Genomic DNA, 22,817 nt, shown 5'->3' on the forward strand with positions numbered 1-22,817 from the left:
TTTTAAATAGCATGAATATTTAATTAGGTTTCGAGTTTTTTTATTTTTTGAATAATATTTATATTATATTATATTTTTAATAAGATAAATATTTTGTTTATTTATTTTTTATTTTTAATTAAGATTCTACATGCTTGATTAACATAAATGCATAATTGATGATATAAGAATTGGGGCTTCAATTTTGTATTTTTTTAAATAACATGAATTTGGGTTTATGCTTTTAGGGTGTTATGTATTTTTTTAATTAGCATTAAAATACGAATAATGAATACTTTACTTTGGTTAGAACTTAGAATTGTAGTTTTTTTATTTTAATTCACATAGATGAGAATTTAGTTTTTGTTTTGTTTTAATTGGCATGCATTTTTTTTCAAATAAATAGGTTAGTCATTTTATTAAAAAAATAATTAAATATGTTGGTTAGTGATTTGATTACAGAAACAATTAAATAGGTTTCATTTAATTATGTTAATATACAAATGACATTAATGTTTTTTATTAGAAAATGAGTGTATAATTAATGATAAAGATAAATGGGTGAAAAATAAAAATTATTAAATATTTTAGATGTTTTTCTTCATTTTGAGTGGCCTACAATTTTTAATTATTTATAAAACATTTATAACATCTTTTGTAGATTTTAAAAAAAAATAATTAATTAATTGACCATTTATTTGTAGGATGTTTGTGTTCCTTTATCAAGTCTAGTTGAATGCATTTAAAGATCGAGACTTGAGCTTAGTCATATTTTATTATTTATGAAAGGTACTTTCTTTGGTCTTTATATCAAAAAAAGCTAAATTGTAGAATATACATTAATGTTATTATGATACTTAGTAGTTCTTAAATACTTTTTTTTATTATTGAAAACATATTGTTTAGTTTTAGTCAAGGTTCTTAATTATAAATATGACACTTAGTAGTTCAAATTTTGTTTTTACTTGCTAGTATAGTTTATTGTTATAGAAATTATTTTTTCTTTTTACTGTACCTTTGTGCCCACTTCGATTAAATTTTCAGTTCAACCCTTGGGTCCCACCCTATATTTTTTGAAGACATGTTCGTTTCAGCTTTTATAAGAAAAAGAACCTTATGTTATTTCATATGAAAGAGAGCATCTTTAGGAAAGGGTTGGCACCATGAGCAAAACCTGAGAAAGAAAGCCTCAGGTGAGTCCAGGTCGGGGTCTCAGTATAGGTCTGGTCTTTAGTATGTGTCGACCCGGTTCGGGTCGAATACCCGTGCAATCGTCGGGGTGGGACAAGATTGAGTGACCGATTGATTTAAAGAACTTTTACAAATGGAAGTTGGCTGAGTCCAGGGTTTTAACTTATGCTAGACTATTTAAAACAGAAGGGATCCAAGGAAACCGACAAGATCTGGATCTATGTCCGATCTGATCCGGTATATTCACAACGAGATTTGTTGGTTTCGAGTCCGATGGACCCACTGACCTTCTCAAAGAGTATGGCTAAAGCTAGTATGTTCAAAATAGACAACTCTCCTTGTCATTAAAATAATAGACAGATCTTATGCAAGGGAATGATTTGGTTGCAAAGAAAGATCTTACATAAATGTGGGTTTGAACTTATTTCTTTGCTTATCATTCATTAAAAATGGTGGAAACTTGTATCAAAGTTAGGGGATGTCAAGAGCATTGTGACAAATATCTCAAGATTTATGAAAATCTTGCGATATTATTGGGACAAATTGCTTGAAAGTTTAAAATGGTAATTTCTCGTGAGATTTTCAAAATATCGTGAGATGTATGAAAAAAGATAAATACCGCAATTTAAACATGATATTTATGTTTTAAACAGCTATTTATCATGAAAACCCATATATTTTTATTTTTAAATAGTTTTTATCAATATTTTCTTATACAAATTATTTTATTATATTTTTTAATTTATTTTTTATTGCCAAGATTTTGCCAAAAAACATGAGATTTATGAAAAAAATCAAATTCTAGCAAGTTTTTTGTAGAACTATATTTTGCCGTTTTTAACTTTTGTCACTATGGTCAAGAGATCAGCAGGGTTGGGTTGGATATCTCACAAATACTGAATCCATTTAATTAGATTTGGTAGACAACAGGTGATCACATTAATTTTCAGATTTGGACTCCTTATGTAGTTTATACCCTAATCCAAATCGGATGGATTACCCAATAGAAATACATATAAAACATACTTGTTTTGGCTAATTGGATCCAGATTCTGTATTATATATATGTGAAAAAATATATGGTAGTTCTGTATCATGATACCATATGGTGATACACTCTCGTTTGCATAAATCTAGCCACCAAATGGTAAATCTAACGGCACATGTGTGTTTAGCATAATTTATTTGGTTTGTTAAAAGGTTTTACCATATTTAATATGCCATAAGATTCTATTTTTTAGACAATGAAAACCAACATCTCGCAATTCATGAAAACAAAGATGGTTTGAAAATTATATAAAACATCATATTTGAGTCAACTTTAACTAGTAGCAATAAAAAATAAAAAAATGCTAAACATGATCCAATGGTTAGATTTTTACTTTTGGAGCTTTCATCTATGCACATCAAGCATGTACCACCAAAAGCTATGGAAGTGAACTGCAGACATTCCCTACAGTTATTTGACAAAGATTGTGAGGCTATAAAAGAGTTATTTCATCGTACCCTATTGGCTGACTAAGTTCTGATGTTCAAAACTAATATCTATTGTTTAATGCAGCCAAAAATCAATGGCCCAAGTTGCACCGACTTCCTTGCTCATCAGTGAAACCAGCCCAGTCCGTACAGTGAGAAATGATGAACAGAGCATTCGATCCGATCATGATGTCATGGTATGGTGTCCCTTTCGACCATCACCAAACTGGGCATGCTACCTGGAGAAAGAATGATCAAGTCATGAACTTTGGCTTGGTCAAGAGGCTCGAGCCAAGGCCGGGTCAAGGGTCGTTCCAAGTGTTATTGTGATCTGGGTTAGAGGGGCAGTCTCCTTTTCCTTTTTTCTTGGAAAAGCTGACCTCTCTTCTTCTTCTTCTGATAAGCAAGCTGGAGTTAGGCAGACCTCTTGATAAGTGGCAAAGGCCACTACTGGCCACAGTCTTGATTTGGATATCACATTGTGTCAAGAGGTACCTCATTGATAGTGGCCCTATTTCAATGCCTGCACCCTAAAACACTATGATGAAAGTTTCCTATTAGCTTAGACCTTGTGGCAAAGACATGCATCCCGAGTACCACACTGCTGCCATCTTTCACCACGAAAGCCTTAAGCCAACCCACCTAGCCAAGGGTACACAACTCCTGTAAGTAGGGCTCTCTGACTCTTGTAGAAGTGTTTGGTGTTCTCCTTTGAGTTGGGTTCCAGTCATCCCCATCATTATACCCCTCTTAAATCTTATGACTCAAGTTGTTTTGGTCTAACGGGACCCTATAGACCGATTCGGCATGGTCGATTTGGTATGCATCGATATCATTGGATCTTATTTCTTCAAAGAAAAATATGATTTTTTAAATTACAATATTTTATGTTTTGTCAACCATTGATTTTTTGGATTGCCAAAAAACGCATGCACACAAGTCAGATTTCAGTGATTTAAATGTCGATCTTCTTTAAATGAATAATGTAGATCATATGTAGACTCCGATCGATTTGATCAAAACAACTTGCATCAATGAAATGAAATCCCAAGGAGGCCTATGAAGATAAGGATGACATAGGGGATGAGTGAAACAAAATTTGCTATCCTTTTACTGTTTGAGAATGAATTCTTGTAAAGTACTTAATGTGGTCATAGACTATGTCATACGACCTTCACTAACCGAAAATGGCGCGTGAGTTACTTAAATGGGGTGACATGGAAAGGCTAATTTAGTAGATCGTACTATGTCATAGTTACTAGGAGGAAAACTGTTGGCTTGAAACTCAAGGCGTGCAAGAACACGCTACGCGTATTTCCAACAAGAATAATTGCACGTTGAACGTCTACACATTCATCATTGATGTGATGTATTTTAGAATTTTACAGTCTTTGATGTCCTTTTAGTCTCGATCTTTTAACTGATCTTATATAGTCAACAAATCATAGTCACAAATATCGGCGATGTTTTAAAAATTGGTGTTTCTATGATGGTATTGCGCTACCATAAACTTAACGTAAGACACTTGATTTATGTTGATTTAATAATCAAAAGCAAAACTTAACCTTTATATGATGTTTAACATGTTCTATTTTATTATTTTTATGTGTTGAATTTGACTCAAATAAATATTATTTTTAAACTATTTTTATTTTCATGAATTGTGAGCGGTCCATTTTTCATTATCCAAAAAAATAATCTTATGGTATATTAGACATGATAAAACCTTCTAACATATTAAATAAACCATGTTAAAAATATATGTACAGTTAGATCTACGATTTGGCAGCTAGATCTATACAAACAAGATGTGTGTACCACCATAAGGTTTCATGGTACAAAACCACCATATATTTTTCTTTTAAAAATTATGAATTTTATTAAACTATTTTTGGCAACACATTAAATACTCAAAATGCCATTTTCAAATAGCATTTTATTGTGAATTTATAGTGATAGTAAAACCATATTTGCGCTTCTAAAATTTTTATATTTTCTTATAATTCTGCATATTTTTATGTTTTAAAAGCTTTACATTGTAATATTTTGTGAAATTTTTCTTGAGAAAAAATATTAATTTATCACAAGATTTCTCGTCCCCTCCTACAAAGTCCTGATAACAAGATTTCTTACATCACTACAAACCTTTTCAAATTCACGTTTTATCATAAAAGTTCAAAGTTTTGTGTGCGGTATATTGCTCCTGATATTTTCAGAAAAAAAACTGATAAATTGAGCAATATTTTCAAAATATCTCCTATTTCAAACTACTGCAATCTTATCTTGTTATTGTTGCAATATTAACACCTTCTCAAATATTATTTTTTCTTTTATATATTTCCTTGAATTTTTAGATATATGATGCCTATTTTAACGGGGGTTTTCACCAAGAAAACAAACATCTTTTATTTATAGTACGAATTTCAAGAAAAAGATTAGGTGCAAAGTGATTGCACAATTTTAGTGTGCCACAGCACCTAATCACCCTCCATCTTGGGCATAGGGCCTGTCAGTTGTGGACCCAAGAAATGATGGAGGGCCATCAGGTGCAAGGGCACACTATAAGTGTGCAATCACATTGCACCTGATCTTCCCTCAGAATTTCCCTCACCAAGAAAATCCCCTTTGTGAAATATGTGACACAATTGGTTAGAACCCGAGCTAAATTCAATTGCCTAAAGTCCAATTGGGGTGAGATATCTATCCAGTTTTGGCTAAAGAAGACTGGATCAACAAGTTAGCTATGAATTAACAGTGTTTTCTTTTATAAGTAATACTTGGATTTGGATTTTGGATCTGGATCATGATGGAAGTCTAAGTACTTTCTTTAAACGCTACTTTCAGTCCCTGTTGCTAAAAATCAATGGATTGGATTTTATCTGATATATGATTGAATGCGGCTTTGTTTAGGATGTGAATATGGTTTTGATTTTTTGCTACTGAATCCGACATATCCGGATTTGATGGATATCCAAATCTGATTACATCTAAAAACCAGATTTGGTGTGAGATATCCACCATCCGAGTCTGAATCTGAATCCGAATCCGTATAAACAACATCCGATTAGTTGAATCTGTTATTGGCCACATCAATTCCGAATCTGAATCGTGTACCAAAATGGCCCGAAAACAGGCACAACTTGACTCTTTGGGCCTACAAATTAGGCCCATACCCGAAACGAACCATGTTTAATGGACTCGATGGACCCAACAAACCCAATAACAGCCTTAGTGGAGGACACGGTCTTTTTTCATAAATAATTGTTGCAATTCACTGCAAAAATCCAACTTCAGATCAACAGGCATCACAATCCAAAAAAAACAAAAGCATTTATCTGAAAATTAGCATCCAAATTCAACCAACTCACCAAGGATAAACACACAAGTTAAAGAAAAAGGAATGGATTAGGTTTTCAGCAAAAGCAATCAACACTACCAAGTAATTCATAATTAACCACACATTTCAAAGAAAACTAAATCTTGTGATGGCAAAGCAATGCAGCAAGAAAAAAAAATAATTATCTCAAATGCTGAAGTAGAGTAAAATAACACAAATAAAATACTCAAAAGCATGAAACCAAGGAGAGATCAAAGCCAAATTAAGGCAAGAACCCTTTTTATAAAATCTGAAATTAATTCCGTTAGCTACTTTTAAACAGGAGACACTCGTCCACTTTTGGAGGGACCGATTAATGTCCAATTTAACGAATTGAGATTAGGTGTGATGTGATTGCACACTTTAAGCGTGCTGCTGCACCTGATTACCCTTCATCTGCTGTTGCCCACAACATCTGACAGGCAGTATCCCAAAGATGAATGGTAATCAGGATCCGGAGTAGCAGCACACTAAAAGTGTGCAATCACATTTCACCTGATCCTCCCTCCAACTTAACGACAGAAAACTTTTAAATATAATTTTGGTTAACTATATGTGCTCGTAAGAGTTGGCGACTTGACATGCAACAACTTCCTCCTACAAAAAGAGAAGGCAGAATTGACAACTTACCTCCTGCAAATGAAGGTGTTCCGATGGTGAGCTTCCTCGCGGAAACAGCCGGCTGCAGCACACCAACTCCGGCTGCAGAAGATGCACCGAGCGTTTGATCATCGTCCTCTTCGCGGCCATCCTTGTCTTTGTTATCCTTCTTCTTGCTTTCCATGAGTTGAAGCAGGCGCTGCGCCCCGTCTCTCTTGGAGATAATTCTTCTCTCGCTCAAGAAGGCGGTCGGGCCGGGCTGCAGGCTGTGATGCGTCGGCGATGTCGACGGAGACGAGACGGCGCTGCTGGACCCTCCGCTCCGGTACCACGAATAAACCGGACTTCGCGTACTCCTCAGCCGCTCCATGTCTCCTGTTTGTGGAGAGATCAGACGAAGAATTCAGGTTTGTCTATGTTTATCAGATTAATATGATTGAATATGATTCTTTTTGGAAAGAAAAGATCCCCTCCTTCAATGGAGTGGCTGGGAAGGGATTGAAGGGGAGTTGCAGGATGCTAGTTATCTCCCCGTAGAGAGTTCTGTCTGATATTGAAGTCAATGGTGGCTTAGTAGGTTATGGAGAAACAGTGGGGAACCCTATTGTTATTTTTTCAGTAATTTACAGAGAGCAACCTAGTTTACCAGCTATTTACAATAGCCACATAACGTTCTGATCATGGCACTCAGCCTCTTACTTTTTTTATTATTTATGTTTCAAAGGCACGGTTAGTCCTGAAATCATTGAGGCTCTGTTTGGGAGCGGAGGATTCACCGATTCCCAAGCATCTCCATTGGAGGCATCGGTTTGTGAACTTTCGTTACCAGAGTCGGGCCAGACCCAAGTTCCGACTAAGATTCACAATTTTTCAATGTAAAAAAGGATAAAAAAATATAAATTTATCGGGTATGGTTAGAATCTAGTTCATGTAATCCTTGTTCCTGGTATGGCTTCTTTATAGTGGGTTCGACTGTGTAGTGTAAGATCTAATCGAGGTGCTAATGGATTGGATATGGGACAAATCATGGTCGATCCAGATACAAATTTGAATTCGAAACAATATCTCGGTACATGGAGTTCACGTTTGAATAAGATCCGATGAAAGATAATTGAAACTAAATCCAAAAATATAAATGGTACTGACGAATTCAGGAATTTTTGCAGCAAAAAGCTACAAACGGATCTGATTTGTGAAGAATCTGAACGTAGATTTGACAGAAAATTTCTGTCTGAATACAAATGTGAAGCTCAAAAAAGTCTGATTGAATGGATCAAAATCCAATCCAATTACATATTCGTCTTGTTTTCCATATCCGTATCAAAGAATATGGTATCAGATTCGGATTGGAGGTCCAACTGAACCCAATCCATTCAAAACTTTATCAATTCTGAAGATCGCAATGGTTTCCTAGGCTCTACACATGCGTTCCCTCTTCCTTCTTGTCGATCCAGACCCATCCAATTGGCATCGATCCAAAGACAGTTTGGGTCGGATCCCATCCATGTTGGAGATGATTGGTAGCTTGAATGAGATGAGTCCATTGTGGACAAGAGTTAAGGCCCCCATGTCATCTTCAAAGGAGTGGTCTGGTAGTGCTATGGATGAAGAGAGTTGACCACGTTTAGGTGCCTGATTTTTTTTTCACGTTTATAAAAAAATGAATTTTTTAAAGGATAAAACCATAGAGGTGCTTCGGTATGATTATTTTTTACGATGTTGATCAGATTATTTTATTGTGACTCGGGGTGTCAACGGGGCCGGGTTTAAGCGGGTATGGTGATAAATAAGAAGACCCAATTAAGACCCGAGTTCGGATCCAAAGGTCCGATTAATATATATATGGAGCTGAGTATAGTTTGTGAAATTTTATAATAGACTCGGGCCCGACCCGAGTTTCGATTAATACCCATAGTTTTTTTTATTATAAATTGGATAAAAAATATTATTTTACCGAGTATGGCCCGAATCTGGTTCATGTAGTTTTTATCGGATCTGGGTATGGTTTCTCTTATGATGGGTCTGATTAGACCCAGATTTGGACCCAATACCATATATACCCAAAAAATCGGGGCTAGGTCTTGTTCCACTTGGATCAGAAACAAACCTGACCGTTGACACCCCTAATTGTGACAATATTGTAGCATGTTATGATAAATTTCACATATCTTAATATCGAGACCTAAAGAAAAATGACATGATAAATTCAAAAAAATGATTTTTAAAAAACTTGAAATATCAGTGTATAATTTAAACTTGTAAAAATGCCCAGGAGGACCCAATTCATTTGGTAGGGATGATTAATGAAAAATATCATGAGTTCCTAGTGGGTAAGAGAGATCTAACGTTTTTATTCCAATGAGCTCATGAGTGACTGATGTGGTTGTCTTTTATTATAACAAAAAAGAAAATCGATTTGTAAAAAAAAAAATATGATAAAAACTGTAAAAAATGTAGAGAAGTATTGATATTTCATTTTGATAAATTCCTACTTTTATATCTACGTCTTATAAATGATGTTCGGGCTTGTCAAAATTTGATATACAAGCAGAAGAGAAATGTTATTCCCACCAACGGGTGCTCAGCTTGTCTTTCAGGACCAGTTAGTGCACGTCACCTTGTGTTACATTTCAAGTTATATAACTGGTAGAAGTCTGCCTAATCCCAGTTTTGAATGTATGAACAAAATGTTATTTTCACCCGTGCACACATGATATAATTTTGACTAAAAGTTTAGGGTTTGAGTCTCTCAAAAGTCAGGTAGAATGATTTTTTTTGTTTTTTTAGTTTTAGAGTTAGGAGAATTAAGGCCCTCTCATTTTTTTATAAATATATTAAAAGGCAAGTTGGGGTTAGGCAAACTCTAACGATCCGTGATCTCCCATTTCTCCTCTCCTTCCTCTAACAATCAAAGGTAGCAATAGCAGAAGGCAGTGACGGCGAAATAACCAAAAAAATGGGGTCCTACCCCCACCTCTCCCCGTTTGAACTGAGGATAGAGGTTAAAATCAAAATCCATGGAGAGCAAAATTTTGAGAAGGAGCGAAGGTGAAGACTTTGTCTCTCACCAGTCACCCCCGCCTCAGTGCACTGCCATCTACCAGATTTGACTTGTTAAATCCAAAGATTTTCCTTGGACCGAGGGCACATCATGTGCAATGTGATTGCACACTTTTGTGTGTAGACGCAGCAGCACACTTTCACATTGCATCCGATCCTCCTGTTGGAAAGGGGTTGGAAGATAGATATGAGGATTTCCACCAGTTTGTCTTTTACGTTAAGGATGATCTGGCCCTCTGACCTCATGCCACATCAACCAGCCCCACGCCAGCTAATCCTTTGATATGAGGTGTGAGCCATTCAAACATCCCATTATTGATCTTTTTATTTTATAATGAAATGAAATCATGACATTATCAAAACACCACTTGAATCCGTGACTATGATTGTGATTTGTTCCCGTGGACCAGCCCCCCCCCCCCTCCCTCTCTCTCTCTCTCATTTTTTTTAATATTTTATAAACATCCAAGTGCTCAAGGCATATGTATATAAAAGTGCAAAGTTGCATGAATGAATAGGCTCAGGGTCAAGCTTGGCATCACATGCCCACGGCCAGCTCAGTTGAAAGCTTGGTCTCCTGATCCATTCTAACTGCATGGGCTTATTCCAACCTTGGGCTTATATATATATATATATATATATATATATATATATATATATATATATATATATATATATATATATATATATATATAGAGAGAGAGAGAGAGAGAGAGAGAGACTATCCTCAAAATCAAAGACCTAATCACGCTAATTTTACTTATCATACTTATGTTTGTTGTCCTGACAGCATAGAACTTTAGGGTATGTTCGATGGCTTGTCCATGGTTGGACGAAATGAACAAAAAAGAATAGAACAGAGCATTGGTTTTGTTCATTCTGTAACAACTGTTCTAAGTCCAACGTTTGTTTGAACTGTACTCAAATGCTATGTTCTAATTGTTCGTTGTTTGATGATGATGTGCGAACAACTTGGACAATCAAGAATAATGGGTCAATGGTGGTTGTTTTTTTTGAAGGGTTTAAAGAGAGAAAGGTCATGGTGGTTGGCGATGGGTGGTGGCTGGTGATGGCCAGAGATAGAGGGCACAGAGAGGGCTCGACTGAGAGGGGGGAGATCGGAAGCTGATTGAGGCGACCGACGATGGTGGTCGGCGATGGGTAGTCACTACAAGAAAAATGTGGATTAGCGACAGACTCTATTCATCACTAATTCGTCGCAAAATAGTTTAGCGATAGATTGACAATGGATTAGCGATTTATAGTGTTCGTCGCATAATTCTGGTCGCTAATTAGCGACAAAACTGATCTGTTGCTACTTTCGTCGCTAATTTACGACGGACATGATCTATCACAAGTCCATCGCTAAATAAGCACTGATTTGAGTTTGCGATGGATTATATTTTGTCGCTAAAATAACAACAGAATTAACAATGAAATATAATTCATCGCAAAACATCAAAAATTCATTGCTAAATATTAGCGACAGATATTATCCGTCGTTAATCTGTCACAAAATTTTAAAAAAAAAATAAAAAAAAAGAGCCCCGAGGCATGCACCTCATACGCCTTGAGGTGTGTGCCTCATACGCCTTGAATTGTGCCTCAAGTCGAGGCGTACATGCCTTGAATTGAGCATTACTCAATGGTAAGCTCCTTCGCTAAATGATTAAAAGGATAACAAGCATCAAGGCATGCCAAACCTCTGAACATGAACAAATTCCACTCAAAGGTGCAGTAGATTATATTACCCAATGAATATTAAAATCAATTTCAACAAGGATCCATGTGTTTTGACGAAATATCAAAATAACAAGAATCTTAACCCGTAATCCAATAAGTAGCAGAAAAAAATGTGAATAAAAAAAATAGCACAATCTTAAGAGGATATGAAGTCAAAACTTCCAAGCATAATTAGGAATACGAAAAACTAACATGAAGAAAGCAGTTTCAAACTTTCAATTACATATAAGCAAGGATGACTGTCTATACATGAATAGGTATGTTCCACTTAATCGAGTGCAACCTACTCACAAGTTTTTTATTCCTTCCACAGATAACAATAATCTGACCTATTGGCTCTCCAATATACTCATTATATAATGAATTTGCAAGAGCATGGGAAGTGGCTTAAATGGGCCCCATACCTTCACCTCCCCCCATGAGTAAAACAGCAGGTAGCTGCTCATCCATTCCCAATTCCCTTCTTAGTTCATCCTAAAAGGGAGTGTCAAAAAGATGAGGAAAAACATAAAAGCGCATAAATTGAAGTTCCATGACAAAGAAGATAGCCTTAGTCAAATTATGACAGAACATCTCAGAATAAATGTAAATGGAACATAATAAATGAATGACAAGCAAATGAACAATCTTAAAAAAGAACCTTTGGCTAAATAGGCTTAACAAAAGAAGGCTGCACAGGAAGGCCGTACACCCTAATTTGAAAAGCCAGCAATCTGGCTCTTGAATCCCTTTTTGCTACCTCTGCATTTGGGCAATAACATCTAGTTACAAGCTTGTGAAACCTGACAAGAGAAGTGAAATTAGAGGTATTATACTTAATCAACATAAAAATCCCTTCAGCAAATAGATTAAAGAACTATATGATATGAAAGACGCCGACAGAATGCTAAGTTCACAAAAAGGGAGTTATACCTTGTAGGATGGAAAGTTCTTAGATCTGTTACAATAGTAGTGAACACTATTCTCTTCAAAAGTCCTTTTGCTTGCAAGATTCGAAGCGGCACGTGCTGCATTAAAGGATGTACACTAATTATGATATTTGGTTGTCACTTCATCAATCCTTTTGCAACCTATCTGGAAAAGTGGAAATGCACATTAATGCACCAATAGATGTAAGAAACATGCAAATGTTTACCAATTACTCCAGCTTCCAAAATGATAATGTGTGTGAAACTGAAGCTCTCAGACTCTTTCCTATATCTCAAGTCCAATCTCAAACTCATTAATAATCTTGAATTGAAAGTTCTAAGTGTAAGAAACTAAGCACTGCAAATTTCCAGCAGGTGATTGTCCCATAACAGGCTCTAATGTAGGGATCAGACCAATACTCAAGGAAAGATTCAACATTCAAACAAACATGCACCTTTATGAGAAAAAAATATATTACAAAGGCCAAGTATGTAAGGTCAATAGATTTCAAATGGATTACTTTGTGATGGACAAGATAAACGAAACATATTAAGATGTCTTCGGGTCATTTCACATTCAAATAACATACACGTTCAACAGAATTTGACTTCATATAGAAAAAAATTTCTTGGCATAGATTTGACAAATTTGGAACATGCTACAAATACTTGGGGATTCCTATCCAAAAAAAAAAATAAAGGAAAAAACAACAACTATAGCCTACAAAACACAAGTCCACAGTTGAAACCATAATCAATCCCATATATCCCTCATGTCCTATGTTCTCTTTTAATGATATTTGTTAAGCAATTTAATCCACAAAATATATGAATAAATTGAAGGCACTTGTACAATGCACATTCTCCCTTCAGTAGCTTTGACATAGATAAGTTTACCCATGTTTCAATCATATATAAATAGTTAACAGTCGGCGAGCACTCAACACCAAATACAACTGAAAGCGTGAAACAATATGGTCAACAAGAAACCTCACCGAGGTATGAAAACGGAAGTCACCGTGAAATGTGGCTGGTGGACCAAGCGCGTAATATGTCATTCTCCAGAGTGCCCCATGTTTCACCAAGAAGCTATAGCTCCTAGGCAACTGGTTAAAAGGCCAAGGTGTATGATCCGACCCCAAATCTGTAACATATACCTGTGCCAAACATCTGTAAATAGTACTTGTTCCACACCGTCGACTCCTCCTCCTGCTCCCCTTCCTTTGTCTTCAACCTCGACCCCTCCTTCCTCCCGCAGAAACCTTGCCTTTCTTCCCTCCTCAACGTCAACTGCTCCAACCCATTCAACGCTGGCATCGATCTCGGCTGCCACGGAGGGTTCTTGGCCTCCTTGCACGGAAACCTTAACCCCAATCTGGCCATCAATGCAAGCGATCACCTGGGCTTGATGATCCTCTGTTGTGGGTTCGGCGCCCTAAATGGGGGAGGAAGGAAGAGAGAGATCGTGCCCTAAACAAGCCATTTTATATCACAAATTAGCGACGGATTCGTGATAAAAAATTTCCATTGCAAAATCCATAACTACTTTGAGATAGATTAGTGAAAAAAAATCGTTGCTAATCTGTGTCTAATTTGTGACATATTTTGAGACGGATTTTTTTTGTCACAAATTCATCGCTACTTAGCTACGGATTTTAAGACAAAAAAATTTCGTCGCTAATTCCGTAACTAATTTCAATTTTATGGACGACTAGTTTTCTCTAGGTAATCCATCATAAATTGGTGACAGATTATTTTCATCATAAATTTCCGTCGCTAATTAGCATTTTTCTTGTAGTGGGTGGTCGGCGATGAGTGGTGGTGGTGGCCAGAGATAGAGGGCACAAAGAGGGCGAGAGAAAGAGAGAGAGAGAGAGAGAGAGGAGGGGGGGGGATCAGGAGCCTGTGATTGAGGTGGTCAGCGATGGTGGTGGTGCGAGATAGAGGGCACAAAGAGGGGGGAGATTGGGAGCCTATGAGCTTGTGGCGATCGACATTTGAGGTCATCGAATCTCTGGTGGGTTCAACCTCATCGCAATCAAGATCACCACCGCTCTCCTGCAACAGAGCATCTTTGCCGCTCTTTTGGTGGAGAGAGAGAGAGAGAGAGAGAGAGAGAGAGAGAGAGAGAGAGAGAGAGAGAGAGAGAGAGAGATTGTGTCCATCAGGCAGGCCATGGGTGGTGTGCAATGATGGTCGTAGGTGGTTGCTTGCCAGAAAAATGAATGTGAGTGGTGTAAAGGAGGGTGGGACAGCGTTGGGTCTTTGGGCCGGAGGCGGTGGTGCCGCCACCTGCCGCTTCAGTGGAGCCCTTGCACAAAGAGAGCACAAAGAGAGAGATGGATTGACGAGCGCAGCACGCCCGATGATGCATTTATTTTTGTTCCCTCGGCTCTTGTTCATTTTGTAACATGGGGGAGGTAGAACAAAAATTACAGATAATTATGGATGCAACGGATGCGCGGAACGTTGTCCGCCGCGTCCAACATTTGTTGAAAATCACTGTTCCCAACAGAATTTCTGTTCGAATCCCGCTGGGAACGGCATATCAAACGTGCCCTTATGGGCTTACCCTTTTCTACCAAGGAGTCACCATCATAGGCGGAGCTAGGGGTGGGCAGTCCTGCCTCCCGAAACAGTTAAATTTTTTTTTTGCCAGTCCTAGCCCAACCCTGATTCCATATGAAATAGATTTTTATCCATTTTTTTAGCCCAGCCCAGCCCTGACTGCAGCAAATAGTTTGATTTGTCCATATGAAATAGATTTTTATTAATAATTGTAGCCATTTTTTATTTTATCTCAAAAAAAAAAAAACGGGGGCGCTGCCCCCGAACCCCCCTGACTATCAAACCATTTTTTTTTCCTACACCCCTGTTTGCCCCCCCCCCCTCACCTGAATCCTAGCTACGCCACTGGTCACCATGCTTCAAGGGGGTGACGCGGGTGAGATTTAAACCTAGATCACCTGCCTGGTCTTGATATCAAGATTTACATGAAAGGAACAGTGTTTTACTTGTAACTCAAGAGACACACAATACAACTATTTCTTTTTTCATGAAAGATGAGGAAGAAACCACCCTCGAGATATATAAGAGACTTATTCCAGTTGGCTGAGTAAAGCATGAGCAAAGCATAAGAGTGGAGTTTAGCAACGTTCATTCAAATCCAATTCATATTTTGGAGTCTTTGTTTGTCATTTGAAACTTTTAATTTAAACATTTAGATTTTTTTTATTTTAAATATCCATATCTTTAGAATATGTTTGATCTATTTAGAAAGTTATCAAGAGGTGGTAGTTTGTTACTTTAGGATTAAAAAACTTATATCTATAAGTAGATAGAGGATCTAGGAGTTTAGGTAGAGTTGAAGATGAGATAAATTTTAATTATTTTTTTTTTATTTTAAGTTATTTTGATTTTCTGTTATTTCTTGGTTTTCTTTTCAAATTGTCTAGATAATTAGTAGAGATAATTATAGTTTGGTAGGTCTTCGCAAATCAGGCAATCGATTTGCATCAGCTGATATCAAGGCACATGACCTTCACCTCAATTCCATCGATGATCAATCCTGTCAGATTTTATGTTCAATAGCATGACTTATGGCTACGATGGTCACTGACTGCTACCCTTGTCGGAGGCCCACCATGGGAGGTGGTTGGAGAGGGGTTTCCTAACCCTAACTCTGTCCCAACCCTCATTCCCTATTGTGAGAGACTCGCAATGCGTGGGTGGAAACTGGTTCATTACTGAACCAGCTCGTATCACCCAGTCCACCCTCACCACTTCAAATGATTGAGGCAAAACCCGGTTCTGCTAAACAGAACCGGTTTCTAACCCAATCTCATGTGCATACCACTTTATTGGACCTATATGATCTAACCTAGAATTCTCCAAAACCCGTTTTGAACCCCTATCCATTCCAAAAGCCTTCTCTTTCAACCAAATACAACTTAAAAGCCCAAAACTCCCCAACCAACCCATGATTCAAATGTGAACCAAACCCAAACTTTAGACCCAGACCCAACAGATGCACCCAGTTCTAGTGAACCAAGTTATAGAGAGCTCATGAGAGCCAGGGACTCTACAAGTTTCTGACATGGACTGAGATGAAGAAGTTGATGCAAACTAGACTTGTTGATGATCCATATCCAATCATATGTTCATATTACCGCAAATGTTTAAACCCAAGTAAATGATACCCATCAAAAACCAATCCAACTAACTCTCCTTTAGAAGTCTTTCAAAATATTTCTCAAGACCCAAATCCAATTAAAAAAGATTTAGCTCCAAAATCATGTCTTAAATCTAAATCTCTTATATTGGATTCTCATAAATACACTGGACCCTCATATATACTTGAAAACCGTAAATTGAGCTTGAACTCGAGCTAGTTGAATTCAATCCAAAAAAAAACTTCTTATGTCTTATCTCACAACCAGATACAAAAATGTCTTATACCCATCATGCCTAACACAAGCCTGCTCAAAACTTTCAGCTTTGTTGGATCAGATTAGTAAGGTCTTCCACAAATTGTCATGGATGATGTTCCTTCAAAGTAGATCCAGATTTTGTCTCGACCATATGCTTCAAATCGGTTTGACCCATTTCACTTTGGAGGCATATCATTGGACTATGAAGATTTGAAAAAAATATTCTTGACCTTGACATGTATATTTGACCAAATCTGGCAAGGTGCCTTCTCTCATCAGTGCAATGACTAGACCCGGATTCATATTGTGGCTCATAACCCACAAAGTGAAACATAATTGAAAAAAAGCTCAAGCAGAATCTAGACTTGAGAGAGTCTTCTCCAACTCATGGATAATGATGCAGGAGTGAAGTAAAAGAGTCGGGTTTAGCAGGGTCCATTCAAATCTATTTAAGATTGTTTTTGCCATTTGGAACTTTATATTTGGACATTTGGATTTTTTTTATTATTTTGGATCATCATGCTTAATTAATCCATATCTTTAGGATATGTTTAATTTATTTAGAAAGTTACCATGTTTGATAGTTTGTTTCTTTAGGATTAATAAACTTATATCTATAAGTAAATAAGGGATCTAAGAGTTTATGGAGAGTTTAAGATGCAATAAGATTTAGTTATTTATTTTCTTTAATTTTTAGTCATTTTAATTTTTCATTATTGCGTGCTTTTTTTTCTAATTTTTTTAGATAATTAGTAGAGATAATCGCAGTTTTGTAGATATTCGTGAATCGAGCAATTGATTTGCATCACTAAGCACCACACTTACGAACGCTATCCCAAGGTACACCCCTTGCCCTCGGAGAGTCGCCAAGCTTCGGCATGCCAAGGGCTTATCCCTTTCCCTCATTAAAGCAAGGGGTTGGGGTTGAAGCTCATGGAAATAGAACCCTAACCACTTGCCTAGCGGCCAAGACTCCCTCTACTACGCCAATCCCCATAGCTCCACACATGACACAATAATGGCAAACCTCTTTTGGATGTGTTGTCCATATGGATCATGAAGGGCCTTAGAAATTTTTGTGGTACCCGTATGGTACTTGGGTATTCAACAATGGTGGTTGGGTGACATTCATAACATGAACCTGAGCTGAGTGGTAGGTACCTGGGTTAGGGTGGGCACCACTTGTGCACAACCCAGTTAGGGTGACCCTAAGCCGAGTGGTGGGTACCCTCCCTCCTCCTCTCTGCCCCTCCCTGGCTCCCCTTGGCCCTACAGCCACAAGGCAAATGTGACAAACCCACTGGCCACAGACCCCACCCACGACCCACCTCACTCGAAGTTTCGAAGGGCTCCAACCATCACCCTAAGTTCGGAAGCAACTTTCGGCGCACCATGCACGCCACTGCCGCAACACACATAGGACCAAGTCCTCTCTCTTTCTCGTTTATGCTCAAGTTGGTGTCCAGCGTTCTGCTATCCACCATCTGATATTTTTTTCTTTTTTGCATGTCTTTTTCAGGATTAGGGGTTTTAGTGTTTTTTAAATTAGTTTTTTATTATGATTTTTAAAAGTTAGCATAAAAAATTAAAATTGTTGTTTGTTAGGATTATGATTTAGGTTTTTTATTTACTTTTTCTTAATTACTTGTATTTCAATAATTAGGGTCTAAGGGTTTCTTTGTTTTTTTTCAATTAACATTTAGGTTTTTTATGAGATGGATATTAGCCAATTATTTATGTATTTTCTTAATCAACATTAGACATGATCTATGTGCTTGATTTTAGTTAGAAATTTAGGAGTTTTGTTATTTTTTTGTTTCAATTAGCTTGTGTATGAAAACTATGAGTAATGTTTGCTAGGATTGGGGTTTTCATTTAGTTGTTTTTAAATAGCATAAATATTTAATTAAGTGTTAGAGTTTTTTATATTTTTTCAAATAGCATTTAGTTTTTATTTTAGTTTTAAATAAGATGGATATTTAATTTAAGTATTTTTATATTTTTAATTAACATTAAATATAATTCTACATCATTGATTATCAAAAATGCATAATTTATGATGTAAGAATTAGGGTTTTGATTTTGTATTTGTTTGAATGACATGAATTTTGGATTGTGCTTTTAGGTTGTTATGTATTTTTTCTTTCTAATTACCATTAAACATGAAAAATGAATGCTTAACTTTGGTTAGTATTTAGAATTTAGTTTTTTTTTTCAATTAGCATAGCCAAAAAAATTAGTTTTTTTTTCAATTAGCATAGCCGAAAAATTTAATTTTTTTTTCAATTAGCATGTATTTGTGTTTTTCTTAATTGTTTTAGTATTTGATATATGTATATTTATTTTAGTATTGAATATAAGTATAATGTCATATAAATTATTTTTCTTTGTTATTGTGCATTTGTGCATTTGTGCATTTGTGCTCACCCTAGTTTAAATTTTTGACTTCGCCCCTACATGTTGCAAGATGTTCTGATCTTTTTAATCACCTTAGGGCCGATGCTTTGTTGGACCCTATGATGTAGCAACCTTTGTAAGTTGATAAGCATATGATCTAAAACTCATTTTTTGCTAATCAAACTATGAAGTCTTAGATCCATAAAAAATAAAAAGATAAAAATTTTCAATGAATTGTACACAAGTCAATCATAATAAATTATATATAGAGAGAGGGCAGTGATAATATACCCAACCCGTACCTGTTGTTTTTTTTTTCCCGAAAACCTAACCTTATGGATGTGTTCTGCATGATCGATTCACTAGAAATCTACTCTTGGATTATGAATTTTGGATGAAAAAATGGTTTTTTGAGCCTCAAACGTTTTGAAAAATTGTAAACCATTGATTTTAGAACCTTATAAAAGCCTATCCACACGGAATCAAATGATCCAAGACTCTATTCCTATGAAAACAAGCATGTAGAACACATTTGTAAGGTTAGAATTTAAAAAAATACCAAAATTTTCAAAAAAAACCCATCTAGTATGGGTCGGGCATGAATGAAGTCTGGTAGATTCTCATTTTCTTATATATATATATATATATATATATATATATATATATATATATATATATATATATATATATATATATATATATATATATATATATATATATACCCCCTCTCTTATATATGCATTTTTCTATCATGTGGTGGCCTTCCCAACATGGGATGCCTTTCTCATGGAGTCTTTTCTTATTGGTGGGAATCAAACCAACGATCGTAATCAGTTTGTCTATAAGTCAAGTTTTTGAACGAGGTAAAGGCCTTGGACCTCAAAGAGCCCTTTTAAGAAGAATGTGCTACAAATGTATCTAGGAAAAAGCAAGGATTCAAAAGAAAATGCAGTAAATAAAAAAGAAAATAAATTATAAATTAAAGAAAAAACTTAAAATAACTGTTTTCAATATCCCAATAAAGTGCCTAACTACAAAGATCTCTCATCTATTTATAGATACAACAACAACAACAACAACTACGCCTTCATCCCAAAACAATTGGGGTCAGCGATATGAACCAAAAAAGAAATTCATTTATAGATAAAGAGATTTTAATCCTATAAGATTAAGTTTAGTAATTTGATAAAGATAAACTAGGTAATAAAACTAGCAAATTTGTACATGGACCTATTACATAAACCTACTAATCGCTACAAATGATAAAAAACAAAAACAAAATAAAATAAATATACAAATCTAAAATGATCCAATAACTCAGTTCATGATAAATGATCCAAAAGCAAAAATAAAATAAAATAAAATATATGAATCTTAAACGATCCAATAACTCAGTTTATGATCCCTTCTTGAGAGCGGATCAGGTGATCTGCCAAATCACTTGAAGAAAGTGATTTGACATCTTCACCATTCATTGCTTTATCCCACAAGGACCACATATTCCTACATTGTGGATGGTGAGGATGCCAACAGATCACTTGATCTGCTCTCTCCATTCTTGCTCCTGCGTCAAAAAATGTAAAGACAGAAAATCACTACACGCACAGTATTTTTGTTTTGTATTTTGTGTGGTCCAAATTCTTTGTATATAGTACATGGGCCCGTTCACTGGATCCACACCGAATAAACCTACTAGTACTAAAGGGGGTCACACATTTCTCAAAAGTTAAAACCAGGCCGACGTATCGGCAGAATTTTGATACGATTCAATGCCGATTCAGCTATTTTTTAATAAATGTAAAAAATACTAAAAATATTTTTAATAATATTTTTTTAACACATGTCAACGTAACAGTTTTTATTATTTTTTAGCCGATACAATACAGCTGAATCGGCAGCCCACCGATTCAGGTCCTAAATCGATATTAAAACCATCCTGCCCCTCCTTTTGAGCTGGCGGGGAAGCTATTTGGTGTGAAATGTTAGCCCAGATGGAATGCAGCGTTCAATAAGTTCAGTATTTTCTCACGGGGGCTCCCCTTGTCTCTTGTCTGGTAGGAGCAGCTAGTGCACGTCACCTTGTGTTGGAAAGTTGCAAGTTCAAAACCCAATGGTATAGTTGTATAACTGATAGGGATTGCTTAACCCCAGCTTGCCTTTCAAATAAAAAGGTTTAGCATTTTCTTGCAAAGTTGTTAGTTTCACACTTCCTAAAAAATCCTGAGAAAAGACACCATTTTCATGAGAAAAAAGTGTCATTTTTGTGAAGCAAATGGGCCCTAAGATTAGTAAATTGGCGACATGACACGAGGAGTAAATTGGAGTATCCTTTTGTGAAATAACCTTTAAATGGGAAAGAGAGCTGTCACCTGATAGAGTTTGCACATGTTGTGTTCTTTTCAATTTTGAGGGCAAAAAGGGCGACCTCTGCCACAACCCAACTACCATCAATCTTAGCACTTTAAAAGATTCTCTCCATGGTGTGGCCCAGTTAGTATGGGTGTCAACGGGTCGGGTTTGGTTCAGACTCAAGTGAAATCAAACCCAAACATTATTTGAGATGATGGTACTGGGTCTGAACTCGTGTCTAACCAGGTTCAGCATAAGAGAAATCATACCTGGATCTTATAAGGATTATATGAATCAGACTCGGTAAAATAATATTTTTTACATTCAAAATTTATGAATTTGAGTAGAAACTTGGGTCGGACCCATGTATGGTATAAAATTTTATAAATCATACCCGGTTCCATATATTAATCGGACTTGAAGGGTTTGACTCAGATTCTAATTGAACCTTCTTATTTATCACCAAACCCTAACCCTATAGGGTTTGGTAGGGTTACTCCAATTTACTCCAAGAACCTTCTTATTTATCACCCAGAATTAGATCTGATCCAGATGAGCCATCCCAAAGTCTCTATTAGAAGAGCCATCCTAGAGTCTCGAGTAGGACTGAAGGACACCCTTCCTTGTGGGATTCTTATTTCATTTGAGATTCTCTCTCTTACTCTTAAACTCTTTATTTTCTTGGACTCTTAATTCTTTGGGTTTTTATTGCTTTCATGACTCTTTGTTAGCTTATATAAATATGTGTTATTATTATGACTAATAATCAATCAAGTTTATTGAGTGAATCTTTATTCTTCGTTCTTGATCAAAGGGATCGGTAATCTTTTCCTCCCCTGAGGCCGGGCTCTAACAAAGAATTTAAAAAAAAAAAATGAGACTGTTGTTGTTTTATTAAGGTAGAATTGTAATTTAACATCTCAGTCAACTATTTTTGCTGAGCTAATAATAAACCGAAGCAGGTGTAAGAGGTGGGCTAAGAAATCTGGGGCAGTTGGATGTAATATTTCAAAGGTTGGGTAGTCATATGTGATCTAGCTACTAAAAGGTTGAATAGCTATTCGTGACTTACTCACAGAGAGATTCACCTTTTCCATGTCCAACACCTGTTACAATTAATTTGATCCAAATCCAACCTCTTGATCCAGTATATATCAACAGATCCATACCTAGGGATGCCAACTGGGTCTGATACATATCTATAGTCACTTGACAAAGAGCGTGCGGATTGACCGTTTAAAAGCATGGGCTAAAAACAGATCTGACACAATCTGGATCATGGTAAATCCAAATCCAAATTCATATGTT

General features: G+C 36.2%; 1 pseudogene; it reads right to left on the reverse strand.

Annotated features, from left to right (window-relative positions):
* Window positions 1–11,668: 11,668 nt before the first annotated feature.
* LOC149840403 (putative monogalactosyldiacylglycerol synthase 1, chloroplastic) lies at window positions 11,669–13,716 on the reverse strand (annotated as a pseudogene).
* Between the last annotated feature and the right edge of the window lie 9,101 nt (window positions 13,717–22,817).

This window comes from Nuphar pumila, chromosome 4, assembly GCF_984573655.1.
Source record: "Nuphar pumila chromosome 4, dmNupPumi1.hap1.1, whole genome shotgun sequence".
In the NCBI taxonomy this organism is placed as follows: domain Eukaryota; kingdom Viridiplantae; phylum Streptophyta; class Magnoliopsida; order Nymphaeales; family Nymphaeaceae; genus Nuphar; species Nuphar pumila.